The sequence below is a fragment of the Podarcis bocagei genome (genome assembly GCF_964188305.1).
Source record: "Podarcis bocagei genome assembly, chromosome: 15".
Lineage (NCBI taxonomy): Eukaryota > Metazoa > Chordata > Lepidosauria > Squamata > Lacertidae > Podarcis > Podarcis bocagei.
The window spans coordinates 10,833,647-10,847,773 of NC_138141.1; the positions used below are offsets into that span (position 1 = coordinate 10,833,647).

Consider the following 14,127-nt stretch of genomic DNA (forward strand, 5'->3'; position numbering starts at 1 on the left):
CTGTTTTTCTGGATACAGGGGGGGAAAACCTTGGACACACAGCGAGGTTGCCAGTAGTACTTGGGGATCCAGATCAACTGGAGAGGCCCTGCTCAGGGATCTGGTTTTTCCAGGGATGGGAGCTGTCAGGTGGAACTAGAGCCGAGCTAAAATGTCACAGAAGTCCTTTTTCTGATCATTTTTCTGAGATTCCCATTTTTATCACCCACATGGAGAAGGCCACTTTGCAGAATTTCCTCCAAGTTTCCCTCCAACCATTTCTGTGGTGGATTCCATCTCACACCCAGGGGCTGTGGAATTGTGCTACGTGGTCCACAGTGTTATGGAGGAGGCAAAATGCTGGTCACGCTTTGACCACAGTTGCTGCTGCTGCTGCCACTTGCAAGGATAAGAACTTATTACACTTACTACGACAGCTAATTATGAGCCCCAGCCCCGAGAGCTGGATAATTTCTACTCCCCCTGGAGGAATTCAGTGAAATGATTCCCTGCCCCCAAATCTCTCTGTCTACGAAGAGGGTGCTAAACTACAGTTCCTGGGATTATTTGAGGGGTGCCTTGTGCCATGTGCTTAAGAAGCAGATTTTGGATGTAACCCTCAAAGCACGCTACATTTTCGGATGCACACTTAAATGTGGTTTTTTGGGGGTGGGGGGCTGTCTGTAACCAAGCACCAACCTGACACCCAATTTGCGTGGGCAGGAAGTGTCTTTGCCCAGGATGGACTGTAGATCATTAATGATACGTTTCAGTGTTTTTAACTGCAGGCTAAATGACATTAAGTGGTGGTCTATCTTTTTCTCTTCCAGCTCTGTCCTCTAGTCAATTGCTCCTAGCCTAGGTACCAATATGGCCTTGTTGCTGTTGTCGTTTTCGCTTTGTTGGATGGATGTGGCAGTCTGAGAAATGCCTGGTGCTCCCCAGGTGTGAGTTTCTGACAAATCTGAACAAATGCAGTTGTTCTCTTAGGGCTGGGTCACGTTCTCATTCATGTCCATAGTTGGGTGACCAACGGGATCCTGCCACCTCCATCACAGACAGACATTCATTCATTCATTCATTCATTCATTCATTGGTAAAGGTAAAGGGACCCCTGACCATTAGGTCCAGTCGTGGCCGACTCTGGGGTTGCGGTGCTCATCTCACTTTATTGGCCGAGGGAGCCGGCGTACAGCTTCCGGGTCATGTGGCCAGCAGGACTAAGCCGCTTCTGGCGAACCAGAGCAGTGCACAGAAACGCCGTTTACCTTCCCGCCGGAGTGGTACCTATTTATCTACTTGCACTTTGATGTGCTTTCGAACTGCTAGGTTGGCAGGAGCTGGGACTGAGCAGTGGGAGCTCACCGCGTCACGGGGATTCGAACCGCCAACCTTCTGATCGGCAAGTCCTAGGCTCTGTGGTTTAACCCACAGTGCCACCTGCGTCCCAATTTATTTACTTACTTACTTATAAAATTTATATACTGCCCTTCATGTGAAAATCTCAGGGCAGTTCACAAGATAAAAAATACAGGATAAAAGCAGCAAGTTTTTAAAAATCCTGGTTTTCTGGAACTTCAAGGAACATGGGGGGGGGGAGTGGCACCCTCCGGCATGACCAACCTCGACCAGGAGATTTAATGCTGTATATAGAGCTGATTGCTCTGCAAGCTCTGCTTCATTCAAAATGTTGAAAAATACAATGGTACCTTGGTTCTCAAACTTAATCCGTTCCAGAAGTCCATTCCAAAACCAAAGCATTCCAAAACCAAGGCTCCCTTTCCCATAGAAAGTAATGCAAAATGGATTAATCCATTCCAGACTTTTAAAAACAACCCCTAAAGGAGCAATTTAACATGAATTTTACTATCTAACGAGACCATTGATCCATAACATGAAAGCAATAAACAATGTACTGCAGTCACACAATCAATCAATCTGTAGCTGAACTGGGCTCCACACAGTCACACACAAAACGTGCCGCAAAAACAGAAACTCAAAACAGATAGCAAAAACAGACCTCAGCATAACACTCAAAACGGAACATGTTCAGCTTCCGAAAACAGTTCACAAACCAAAACACTTCCGGGTTTGCAATGTTTGGGTTCCAAGTTGTTTGAGTACCAAGGCGTTTGAAAACCACTGTACAAAGAAAGCTACCAGTTTGCTTTTAGCTATTTCCTCTGTTGACCTTTCATCCTGTATACACCATCCCTGTAAACCATGGGTAGAGAATCTGTGGCATTCTAACCGTTGATGGACTCACAACTCACAGTGGCCCCCAGCTAGCATGACCAGTGGTCAGCAATGATGGGAACTGCAGTCCAACAAATCTGAAAACCATCTGCTCTTAACTCCAGCAGGGCACACCCTTATGGTTAAGAACAGAATAGTTGTACGGTTGGTTGGTTGAAAGTTAACGGTTCACGTGACAGCTAGGTCTGCTCAGGGCTTGCTTGTCTAAGAGGCAGCTTGGCAGCAATGTCATGCAAGCTTCTACATCAGGGTTTTCCAAACTCCTGAGTTCAGTGATCCCTTGATGAGCTTCTAAAGCTGTCATCAACAAATATACCAGAAAGTGGAAGGTCAGTCCCTAGGGCTTATAGTAGCGTATGGATTTTATGATAACCATTTTTCTTTCTTTCCCCCCTATTTATAAAAAATATCTGGACTCAGCTACATTCATCAAAAAACAGCGTTTTAAATGTGTTATAAACATGCAACAGCAGATGGCTCTGCAGAGCATAAAACTTTTCTATGTGATTTTACATAGCGGTTTTTCCCTTTCGTTATGATTTCATTTATGACTTATCGATAGCGTTTTCCCCCGTGTGCAGATCCAACCTCTGCTATTGTTGTGTGCGAATTCTTACTATTACAAGCTTTTGATTTTCTTTCACATATTTTCTCACTAGGATGAAGGTTTACGTATTTACTTGCTTATTTATTTCATAAAATTTAGAAACTCCTTGATTATAAATCTGGACAGGGTTTTTACAGGAGGCTGCATAAAAATCACTTGGCTTGTTTTTTTGGGGGGATTTTGTGTGGGTGAGAGGTATACTAACTCTGCAATGAGTTTCTTTATTTCCTGCAGAGATAGTCAACCATTTTTCTGTCAAGGGCCGCATTTCCTCATAGATAATTTGTCAAGGACGACATGCCAGCAGTGAATGGAATCAGAGCCTAAGATGGGAAGAACCTCATTAAAAAAACTGTTCTGGATTAACTATTCTGGAACAACAGTCCCAATTTCCTCCATGGCTATTTCAGAATAGTATTCCTAGCCCTATGCAGAAGTAAACTCACCACTATGTTTGATGGAGTTCCTCTCAAATAAGCATGTAGGATTTTCCTCCACGTGTGGAAAGCAAGTGAAAGTATGACTTTCTTTCTTTCTGACTTTAGTCAGCTACAGACCCACACATCCAACGCTTACCAGCTTTGTTGCTGAGGCAGGAGGGACTTGCCATAGAACCAGGATTTTAAAAAAAAAATTAAAAAACCCCAATATATCTTTAACAAATTAGAATACTGTCTCTTCCAGTTTTATTAAACCGCACAAAAAGAGAGGGTAAACATTTGTAAAAGTCAAGAAAAATAAGAAAGAGAATGGAAATGGTTTATTGAATACTTACAGATAAATTGTAAACAGATAAAAACACTGGCAGGATTATTGTAATAACCTGCAGTTACATAAGACTATGTATTTAAAGAAGACAAACAAATGAGTAAGTTAAGTTAATTTGGATATGCAGAAGATATTAAAAATAAATTTAAGGAAGCACAGGAAGAGGGGAAGGAAGTCAAGTTTTGAAATGTCAAAATGATTGTAAAATCTGTGAAATGTATATATCTGAAAAGTATAAATAAAAAGAGAATAAGAGAGAAAAAGAAATAGGAAGGACCTCTGATTGGATGGACAAATGGGGTGGCTTCAGGTCAGAGTCATTGCAGGCTGCCTTAAACGAGACGGGGACTATGTGGTCCCTGAGCCACAGATGTGGCTCACCTGTGATGTTGCGCATCATCATGCCAACTTCTCAATAAAATACCAATTAGAAAAGGGGCCATAAAGGTAAAGGGACCCCTGACCATTAAGTCTAGTTGTGACCTACTCTGGGGTTGCGGCACTCATCTCGCTTTATTGGCCGAGGAGCCGGCGTACAGCTTCCGGGTCATGTGGCCAGCATGGCTAAGCCACTTCTGGCGAACCAGAGCAGCACACGGAAACGCCATTTACCTTCCCACTGGAGCGGTACCTGTTTATCTACTTGCACTTTGATGTGCTTTCGAACTGCTAGGTTGGCATGAGCAGGGACCGAGCAACGGGAGCTCACCCCATCACGGGGATTTGAACCGCCAACCTTCTGAAAGGCAAGTCCTAGGCTCTGAGGTTTAACCCACAGCGCCACCTGCGTCCCTGAGCCACAGACATGGCTCACCTGTGATGTTGTGCATCATCATGCCAACTTCTCAATAAAATACCAATTAGAAAAGGGGTCATAGCTCAGTGGTATAGCACACAGTGGTATTTCATCTCCAGGTGGGTCTGGGAGAGGCTTCTGACTGAAGTCCTGGGGAGCTTCTGCCAATCAGTGCAGACATTGCTGAGCTAGATGGACCAATGGTTTGACTCAGTAGAAGGCAGCTTATTACACACACGCACACAAACACACACACACACACAAACACACCCTTTGAATATTTCCACATACTTGTTTTTAACTGTTTTTGTTTATAATTTTAATGCTTTATGTCCTGTTTTTGTAAACCACTTAAAAGCTGTTGCTTTTGCAATTGAGCGTTATAAAAATTTGTTAAATAAAACAAACCCTTTGCTTCCATTGTCATAGCATCTGGGGAACTGTGGCACAGCCAGTTTCAAGACTGAAACCACAAACTGATTTATTTATATATCTCCTCTCTTCTGTAGAAGTCAAGGCAGCCTATTTGGGGATCCCAAGGGATCTCCCACTCCCCAATCTATCACTGGCTAGATTCATCATTTGCCTTCAAGTTCAAACTCCTGGTGTTCTTACTAAATTTCAATGATAGTCAGCCAGGAAGAGGGATCTGCAACAACGTGATCCAGTGTAGAGTGTGCTCCTGTTTAGGATTGTAGGCTGCCAAGAATTTGAATCCACCTCCCAGGTCTTTTGTTTCTCCCTACTGAACTTGTGTTGTCATAACTGAGTTTTTTGGGGTTTCCCACCTTAGGGTTTCCCCCACTCCCAAACTTTTTGTTGTTGTTTGGTACTTCTTCTTCTTCTTTTGTACTTCTGCAAACCCTGGGGTTTCCCCAGTATTGCCGATACTTTTATTTCATGCATGGAGGGTGCCATTTTGGCTATGGAAAGAAAATGTTACTAGTTGAGGCAGCTAAACATGGCAGTTTACAGTGGATTTGATGCATCCCATGTGTGCATATTTTCAATATTATCCACTTCTTTGGCAATCACCCGGAGCCGAGTAAGATTGTCTTCCATAAACACAGTTTTAACAATGAGTCCGTAAGTGACTGTGGAGGCCAATTCTGGATCCACATATCCTTCCACTGTGGGGACATGGGTTTCCAGGCGGGAGTTGATCACGGTGTGGATTTACCAAACATGCCTTCCTCTTAGCACATTTCTCCCTTGTGTCCTGAGTTCAAGTGTCTTCAAAGCCCATGACACCTTTGGTAAAGGCTGTTCTACAACGGGAGCGCTTGCAGTCCGGTGTTTCCCAGTTGTCAATGTTTATACTACTTTTTAGATTTGCCTTGAGACAGTCTTTAAACTTCTTTTGTTGACCACCAGCATTACGCTTTCCATTTTTAAGTTCAGAATAGAGTAGTTGCTTTGGAAGACAATCATCAGGCATCCGCACAACACGACCAGTCCAACGAAGTTGATGTTGAAGAATCATTGCTTCAACACTGGTGACCTTTGCTTCTTCCAGTACACTGATATTAGTTCGCCTGTCTTCCCAAGTGATGTGTAAAATTTTTCGGAGACACTGTTGATGGAATCTTTCGAGGAGTTGGAGATGGCTTCAGGTTTTCACGATCCACTGATAAGGCAAGGAGGAAAAAACTGACATTAAATTGTGTGTTAGTCAGCTGTGGATGTACTGAAGTGTATTGTGTGCTTTACATTTTTAATATGCATGCAGGGTCATTTTTCTGGATGCCAGCTATCACCACAATACCTGTTTGCCTAGGTGAGGTCTCTTCACTTGGGTTGCTGGTAGGGCTTGGTGCAATATAGTTGCTTTTTGTCTAATTCAGTGTTTTGTGCAAGTCAGGTACATCAGGAAACTTGTAACTCAAAAAGGAATGGCTGGGCTCAGAAGTAAACAAATATTTGCCCCACCTGCCCTCAGTGGACCTCAGGTTACTGGAAACAATAACTGAGGGGAGGGAACAACAAGACACAGTACAAATATATCTGTTTGAGAGGAGGAATCCTCCCTAAACCTAAGAAATTAATGAATGTCAGCATCTGGCTAATATTTGGAACATCGAAGGGAAAGATACAGGCGGCAACAGTTCTACTGCAATAGACAGTCGTCATCACCTCAAAAGGAATCCCCCAAGTCTGTGCGAAACAGAGGTTACCAAGGTTGTTAAAAGTGTGTGGCTGGACTCACATGTGCACAGCACTCAAGTATGTCCATTTACAGTACACACTGCTGAGAGGTTTAGGATAATTTGCTTGAATTACTACAATATCAAATAAGAATAAAAATGGGGTCCCTTCAAGGGGTTCAGCTTCTTAAGGAAGACTGGACCTTCGGAGAGAGTGTACATTTTAAGGCTCAGACAGGTCGGGAAATGAACAGAGACCAGACCAGGATATACAAAAGTAAACCGGCTAGTAAGACGCGGGTGGCACTGTGGGTTAAACCACAGAGCCTAGGACTTGCCAATCAGAAGGTCGGCGGTTCGAATCCCTGCCACGGGGTAAGCACCCGTTGCTCAGTCCCTGCTCCTGCCCACCTAGCATTTCGAAAGCATGTCAAAGTGCAAGTAGATAAATAGGTACCGCTCCGGCGGGAAGGTAAACGGCGTTTCCATGCGCTGCTCTGGTTTGCCAGAAGTGGCTTAGTCATGCTGGCCACATGACCCGGAAGCTGTACGCCGGCTCCCTCAGCCAATAAAGCAAGATGAGCGCCGCAACCCCAGAGTTGATCTTTATTAAAGCTGTTGCAACAGGGTGCTCCCCCCCCACACAGGTGGGGGGGAAGGACCCGAGACAAAGGTGTGCAAGCCCTTCTATAGACATTTTAAATGGCCTGGAGCCCAAGGCCACCACCCAGATACATCATACCTACATCACAGAAGAGGTGGTCTACAGCAGAAAACCTGTTGGCCAGGTTACCAGAGAATGATAACTGATTACATTATTTGGGCAGTCTGGTGATTCCTTTGTAATGGTAAATACTGAGTTCCTGAGTCCAGGTCACAGGCTCGCCCTACTCATATCTTAAATGTGCCCTTGAGACAGGATTTGTGAAAGAGACAATGGGGAGATTTACCATTTCCTTTGACCTTGCAGAGAAATATTTGAGGTCATTTTGGGAGACAGTAAATGGTTTCAGGACTTTTCAGTGGGTTTCAGACATGTGGTTTACATATTTGTATGTGTTTGCTTGGTGCATTTATGAACATCTATTTTATATATATAAGACCTTAAAAGTCTTATAACAAATACATACACTGTTGATGAGGTTTAAGAATTGTTCTGATAAGAAATGAGGACAATGAGGATAGTGGTGAAGGAGGGGCTGGGGGGAAAACACCTCTGGTATGAGGGTTGCATTCGGCCTTAAACATGTCCTTATGAAACTCACCATTTGGGCTGCCAAATGAGTCGGCTGCATTAGGATGCAGAAGAAACCAGGGTGTACTCCAAGGAGAAAGGGGAGAGCTTGGGGAACTCCAGCAAAGCCAGGAATTGCCTGGAAACGAGCTGTCATTGTGTTAGTGTTGAGGCTGATTGTTGTTGTTTTTAATGCCCGGCCTGCTAAACTCTGCAGTAAGTCTTTTTACAGGAAAGTTGTATTCTCCTTCTTTCTTTCTTTCTTTCTTTCTGCTATTTCTTGCATGCACCTGTGGTAAGATGTCCCTTTTTCAAAAGCGGAGGTGATGTCAATAACCCAAGAAGTCAATGCATGTCAGAATCTAGGTAATATCTGGGATACTGAAGGGAAAATACAGCCTGCAGCTGTTCTCCTGGGTGTGTAGCCTATGCAAACTAACCTGGCTGGGCTAGCTGAATGATAGTCATTATGAAACAATAGACAGTCCAAAGGAATCCCCTCCCAGGTCTGTGCAAAACAGAGGTTAACACAGTGATGGGGAGGGATGTGAGGTTACAGGAAGGTTTGGGCTCAATAGTTTTCTGGGAAGAAGAAAGGAAGTAGGTAGAATTGGGGGGGGGGGGTTGAAGGGCAGAAACATCTTTGGAGACTGGGAAAGAGCCACTAGAATGGTGTGAATAACAACAACAACAATTTATGATTTATACCCCGCCCATCTGGCTGGGTTTCCCCAGCCACTCTGGGCGGCTCCCAACAGAATATTAAAAACACGATAAAACATCAAAACATCAAACATTAAAAACTTCCCTAAGCAGGGCTGCCTTCAGATGTCTTCTAAAAGTCAGATAGTTGTTTATTGCTTTGACATCTGATGGGAGGGTGTTCCACAGGGCAGGTGCCACCACCTAGAAGGCCCTCCGCCTGGTTCCCTGCAACCTCACTTCTTGCAGTGAGCATGCCTTGGACTGTAATGCTACACAGCTGCAGGGAGCAAGGCCCATTTGAGTGAACCTTCTCCCTCTTCATGGAAGACTCTCATTGTATATAGGTGCAAAATATACCATATATCTTAAAACACTACAGCATGGGTAGGCAGACTAAGGCCCGGGGGCCGGATGCGGCCCAATCACCTTCTCAATCCGGCCCATGGTCGGTCCGGGAATCAGTGTGTTTTTAAATGAGTAGAATGTGTCCTTTTATTTAAAATGCATCTCTGGGTTATTTGTGGGGCATAGGAATTTGTTCACCCCAAAAAAAAAATAGAGTCCGGCCCACCACAAGGTCTGAGGGACAGTGGACCGGCCCCCTGCTGAAAAAGTTTGCTGACCTCTGCACTACAGCCTCTGCCATGGCTGGACTCTCACAGGAAGCACACCCTGGGTAAAGTGCCTGGAATGCCTGGAATTTTGCTACTGCTTGGCAGGGATTGGGGTGGCATGTAATAAATACATCCAGCTAAGCACTGTCTTCTGATGGCTCTCTGGGTGTCTACCACTTTCATCATCCCGGCCATGGCCACTGGCCAAGCTGGCTTGAGCAGATGGGCACTGGAGTCCAGCAATCATTTGGAGAACCCTGTGTTTGGGGAAAGTTGTCACAGTATAATCAAAGCCCCTCACGTTTTATAGTGCAAGAATCTGCTGACTGTAGCTGCACAACCGTGTGTGCAGGGGGACCGCCTGTCACCGGTGTTTGTAGGAAGACCCTCTATGTGCTCTGCGCATGGTGGGGACTGCAGCAAACATATGCTTTTGAAGCTGTTAAGATGTTTGGGGAGCTGGGGTGGAGGAATGAGTCTGCTTGACGTTTTCTGTGTGTTTATAATAATAATAATATCTATAATGGAATGCATAATCATACTTGGCGACACAGCTGAGCTGGAAAACAACAGAACAGAACAGCAGCTAAGGAGGCTCTGAATCCTAGCAGGATGCAGTCATTTCACAGGGATGCCGTAACTTGGTCCAAGGAGCCTCTGGTCTGAAGATACCTGATGCAGGAACTGTGTGGAAGCTAAGCCCACCAAGATCCAGCCAGTGCCTGGATGGAGACCGCTTGGCAAAAGGAGCCTTTTGTACAGCAACCCGAGTTTCACCATGGTAGCAAATGTGGGACGTTACCCAGACACAAACAGTTCTTCATTCTCTCTGAGTGGCCTTGGGCATGTTGCTATCTTGGAATCTAGCCTACCTCACAGGACTGTGGTTAAGGAGGGGGGCCACTGTGGGCTCATCGCCAATGACCTTGGAGGGATGATAAAGCTGTGTTTTCTGCGTGTACAATAAAAAAACCCTTCAGGTTCATTAAATACTCAGTAATTTTATTTCCCCCATATCCCACTTTTCCACCAAGAAGCGAAAGGAGGCTTCCTGTTTTGTCTTCACAACAAGCTGGTCTGAAAAGAGATGGGAGCCAAAGCCACTGTTGTAAACAAAAACTGCTCCCTTTTCCTTATGGCAGGAGTCAGCAACCTTTCTCAGCTGTGGGCTGGTCCATCGTCCCTCAGACCATGTGGGGGGCCGGACTATATTTTGGAAAAAAATATATGAATGAATTCCTATGCCCCACAAATATCCCAGAGATGCATTTTAAATAAAAGCACACATTCTACTCATGTAAAAACACGCTGATTCACAGACCGTCCGCGGGCCGGATTTAGAAGGCGATTGGGCCGCATCCGGCCCCCAGGCCTTAGGTTTCCTACCCCTGCCTTATGGGGTCCACAAGAGCCCTTATAGAGTCCTTTGTAGGTTCTCCATAGGTAGGAGAAAATAACAGAGGCCAACCAGAGAATATTGAGAAGCAAAGCAGCTAGTAAGCCTGATCTTTATTAAAGCTGTTGCAATAGGGTGCTCCCCCCACACACACACACAGGAGAGAGGAGGACCCAGGACAAAGATGTGCAAGCCCTTACACAGTCATACCTCATTATGTTTGCTTCAGGTTGCGCATTTTCAGGTTGCATCCTGCGGCGACCCAGAAGTACCGGGAAGGGTTGCCGTATTTTTCGCTCTATAAGACGCACCAGACCACAAGACGCACCTAGTTTTTGGAGGAGGAAAACAAGGGGGGGGGGAAATCTGAATCTCAGAAGCCAGATCAGCAAGAGGGATCGCTGCGTAGTGAAAGCAGCAATCCCTCTTGCTGTTCTGGCTTCTGGAATAGCTGCGCAGCCTGCATTCGCTCCATAAGACGCACACACATTTCCCCTTACTTTTTAGGAGGGAAAAGTGAGTCTTATAGAGCAGAAAATACGGTACTTCTGGGTTTCGCTGCTCACGCATGCGCAGACGCACAAAATGATGTCACATGCATGGCATTCGCAACCAGAGGTACCACTGTATACTTTTGAACTGCCCACCCTGTAGCTCAAGACCACCACTCCATACATCATACATATATCACAGAAGGGGTGTAGCCCAAGAGCACCCTCTTAATACATCAAAGAAGGGGTGGAAATCTGGGTGTGTTGTTTCTTCCTGTCTGCCAAGTTACCTGATTGGATTACCTGGGCATCCTGGCCACTCTTTTGTTAGGATAACTACTCAATTCCTAAATCCAGGCCACAGGTCGCAGGCTCACCCATATCTTAAATGTGCCCTTAGGACAGGATTTGTGAAAGAGACAATGGGGAGATTTCCTATTTCCTTCGACCTTGCAGAGAAACATTTGAGGTCATTTTGGGAGAGAGTAAATGGTTTCAGGACTTTTCTGTGGGTTTCAGACATGTATGTGTATGTGTTTGCTTGGTGCATTTATGAACATCTATTTTAGATATCTAAGACCTTAAAATTCTTATAACACCACCCAGAGTGCTTCCTGGATGAATGGGGATTTCAAACCGAGGTCTCCAACATTCCACCCCTGAACCAACCTGGCTCTGAAAAGCAATTCTCACAACAACCCGGTAAGGTAGGTCAGCAATTATGTCTCAATGGGAAGAGAGAGAGCGCGCCTGGCTGTAAGGGCGCCACTAGCCGTGGAGGCAGGACGTTTCCTGCGTGGCTTTCCACGTCCCGCGTACGTGTTGCGTACGAGCGGGGATCGGGAGCCGTGGTGTATTCATAGCTGCGGCGAGCTTTGAACCGGGAGTTCCCAGCTCAGCCTCGTCATCGCGGCGGCCCCTCTGCTGGAGGCATGGACGTCCGTCTCATCATCTACCAGGCTGCAGCCTCTCCTTTCCTCAGTGTGTGGGCTTGGGAGAGAGAGAGAGAGAGAGAAAGACACACACAGCCGCCCTCCACGTTACTTCCCCCACCCATCTTTGCAGGGTGGCACCGTAAAATAAAATGCACAGCCGCCCGTGCAATTCAGGGAAAGAATAAAATGCAAAATGCCACTGAGTTCAATGAGACTAGGGTTGCAGCTTTTGCACAGAGGGGGCTGGGGGCAGTGGCGGTGGAGGCAGAGAGGGAGCCGGCGCTCTTTTGTCTGATCCCTTCCACCACCTTCCCACCCGCGGGAAGACGCGGCTCCCGCTTGCGAGCCTTGCAGCATCGCCCTCCTCTCGCGCCCCGGGAGGACCCTTCCCCCGGCGCGCGCTCCTTGCAAAACGCAAAGTGCGGTGCAAAATGCAAAGCAAGCTCTCCTCTCTCCCTCCCTCCCTCCTCACCATCCTCCTCCTCCTCCTCTCGAACCGGGAGATAGGAGCTCTATTGCTCTAGCCTAAGAGGAGGAGGAGGGCCATGAATATTGATGAGGCTGCCGGGGCTCTATTGTGCAATTGGAGCTGCGAGGTGGAAAGCGCAGGCAGAATGGAGGTGGAGAGCGGCGATGCGCTCGCAGCTTTGTGGCTCCGGCAGTAGTAGCAGCAGCAGCAGCAGCCGAGCCGAGCGAGCCAACAGCAGCAGAAGCCGCCTGCACCGGGGGAGGGAAGAGGAGGAGGAGCGGGGACGGGGGGGGGGCTTTGTTACTTGCACACAATCGCCTCCCATCCAGCCCCCCGCCAGCCACAGCCAAGCGGACGCGATGGAGCAAGGGCAGAGAGATCTGTAGGAGCCGCAAGGATCTGCTGAAGACCCACACTCTCTCTCACACACACCCCAGAAGGGAAGAAGAAGGGAGAGCGGCGGCTCATCCGAGCCCTCCTCCTTCTCCTCCCTCCACGCCAGGAAGAGAGACGAGGAGCCAGGCGAGAAAAAGGCCATTTTAACGTGGCTCAGCTCGGGCAGCCGCAGGCTCCTGCTTCGGAGGTTAGTGGCGGCTGCAGGGGGTTTTGTGGGGGGGGGGGAGGCGAGGTAAGGTGGATCTGTTGTGTTACTGGTTGTGGCTTTTGGGGGGGGGGAGGCGGAGGGGGCACGTTCCCCAGGGAGAGAGGAGAGGTGGTGTGGTGTGTGTGAGAAAGCTTTGTGTGTGTTTAAACCTCGCCCCCCCAATTGCTATTTCACTGAGAAATATCTCCCCCTCTTGTTCGTATTTGCTGGGCGCTCCTGGATTCCCCTGTTGTTTTTTCCATGCTGGCAACTGGGAGGGTTTGGTGGTGGGCAGAAAGAGAAGAGACGGAGAGAGGGGTGGGTGGGTGAGGTGGGGACCCTACCCAGATATTGGGGGCACCCACCTCACCCAGGCTGCCATATTTTTTTGTTGTTGTTCTGCAAACAATTTAAAAAAATAATAATATTATAATTATTTGCTAAAGTGTGCCAGAGAGAGAGAGAGAAAGTGAGTTTCTATGGCAACAGAAACTGATGCCATGGGGAGATGTGGGCACGATGAGGCACCTGCTATGGGAGATGTGGGCACCTGGGGAGGGGGGTGTTGTGAGGCTGAGCGGGGTTGTTGCGAAGAGCACCTGCTGCCTGGCCAGTTGTTGGCTCCTGTGTGCTGTGGAGGTGAGAGTAAAATCACTTGGTGTTCCTGCCGGCAGAGATGCCATTCTCTGGACATTCAGGCTGAGAATGAGGTGGCCCTGCAACGCTGTTGTTGGTTTTTTTTAAAAGGGGAGATACATTGGTACTTGAGAAGGATATCTCTTCCACCGATAAGCAAATCTTGTGCACGGCTGTTAGAGGACATCTTAAATGCCAAGGCCCCTGTTCAAATGCCACCCTATAGTTTGTGTCTGAAAAACCCTACTCCAAAGGGAGAGTGTGAGAAGACCAGGTACTGCAGAGAGCTTGGAAGCTGCTTCCTCTAGCGACTTTAGTTTTTAAGTAATGTTGCTGACTGATCTTGTGGAAGTCTCATGCACGGTTTCAGTCATCTGTGGTGGGTGCAAGGCGAGCGGGGCTTTTCAAAGCCAGAAACTTAGGAAGCGTGGGTGTCAGCTGTAGATTTCCCCACATCTTCACCCCTTTTGAGGTGCTCCACTTGCATGAGTCCAAAGTAGAGAACAGGACGGTG

General features: G+C 47.0%; 1 protein-coding gene across 1 annotated transcript in view; it reads left to right on the top strand.

The window, feature by feature from the left end:
- The first annotated feature begins 12,516 nt into the window (after positions 1 to 12,516).
- Positions 12,517 to 14,127, top strand: part of ZMIZ2 (zinc finger MIZ-type containing 2) — a 106,758-nt gene continuing 105,147 nt past the window's right edge. The window contains exon 1 of the mRNA XM_081171628.1: positions 12,517 to 12,977. The gene's annotated coding sequence lies outside the window, so the exon portion shown is untranslated. The remainder of the gene's footprint in view (positions 12,978 to 14,127) is intronic.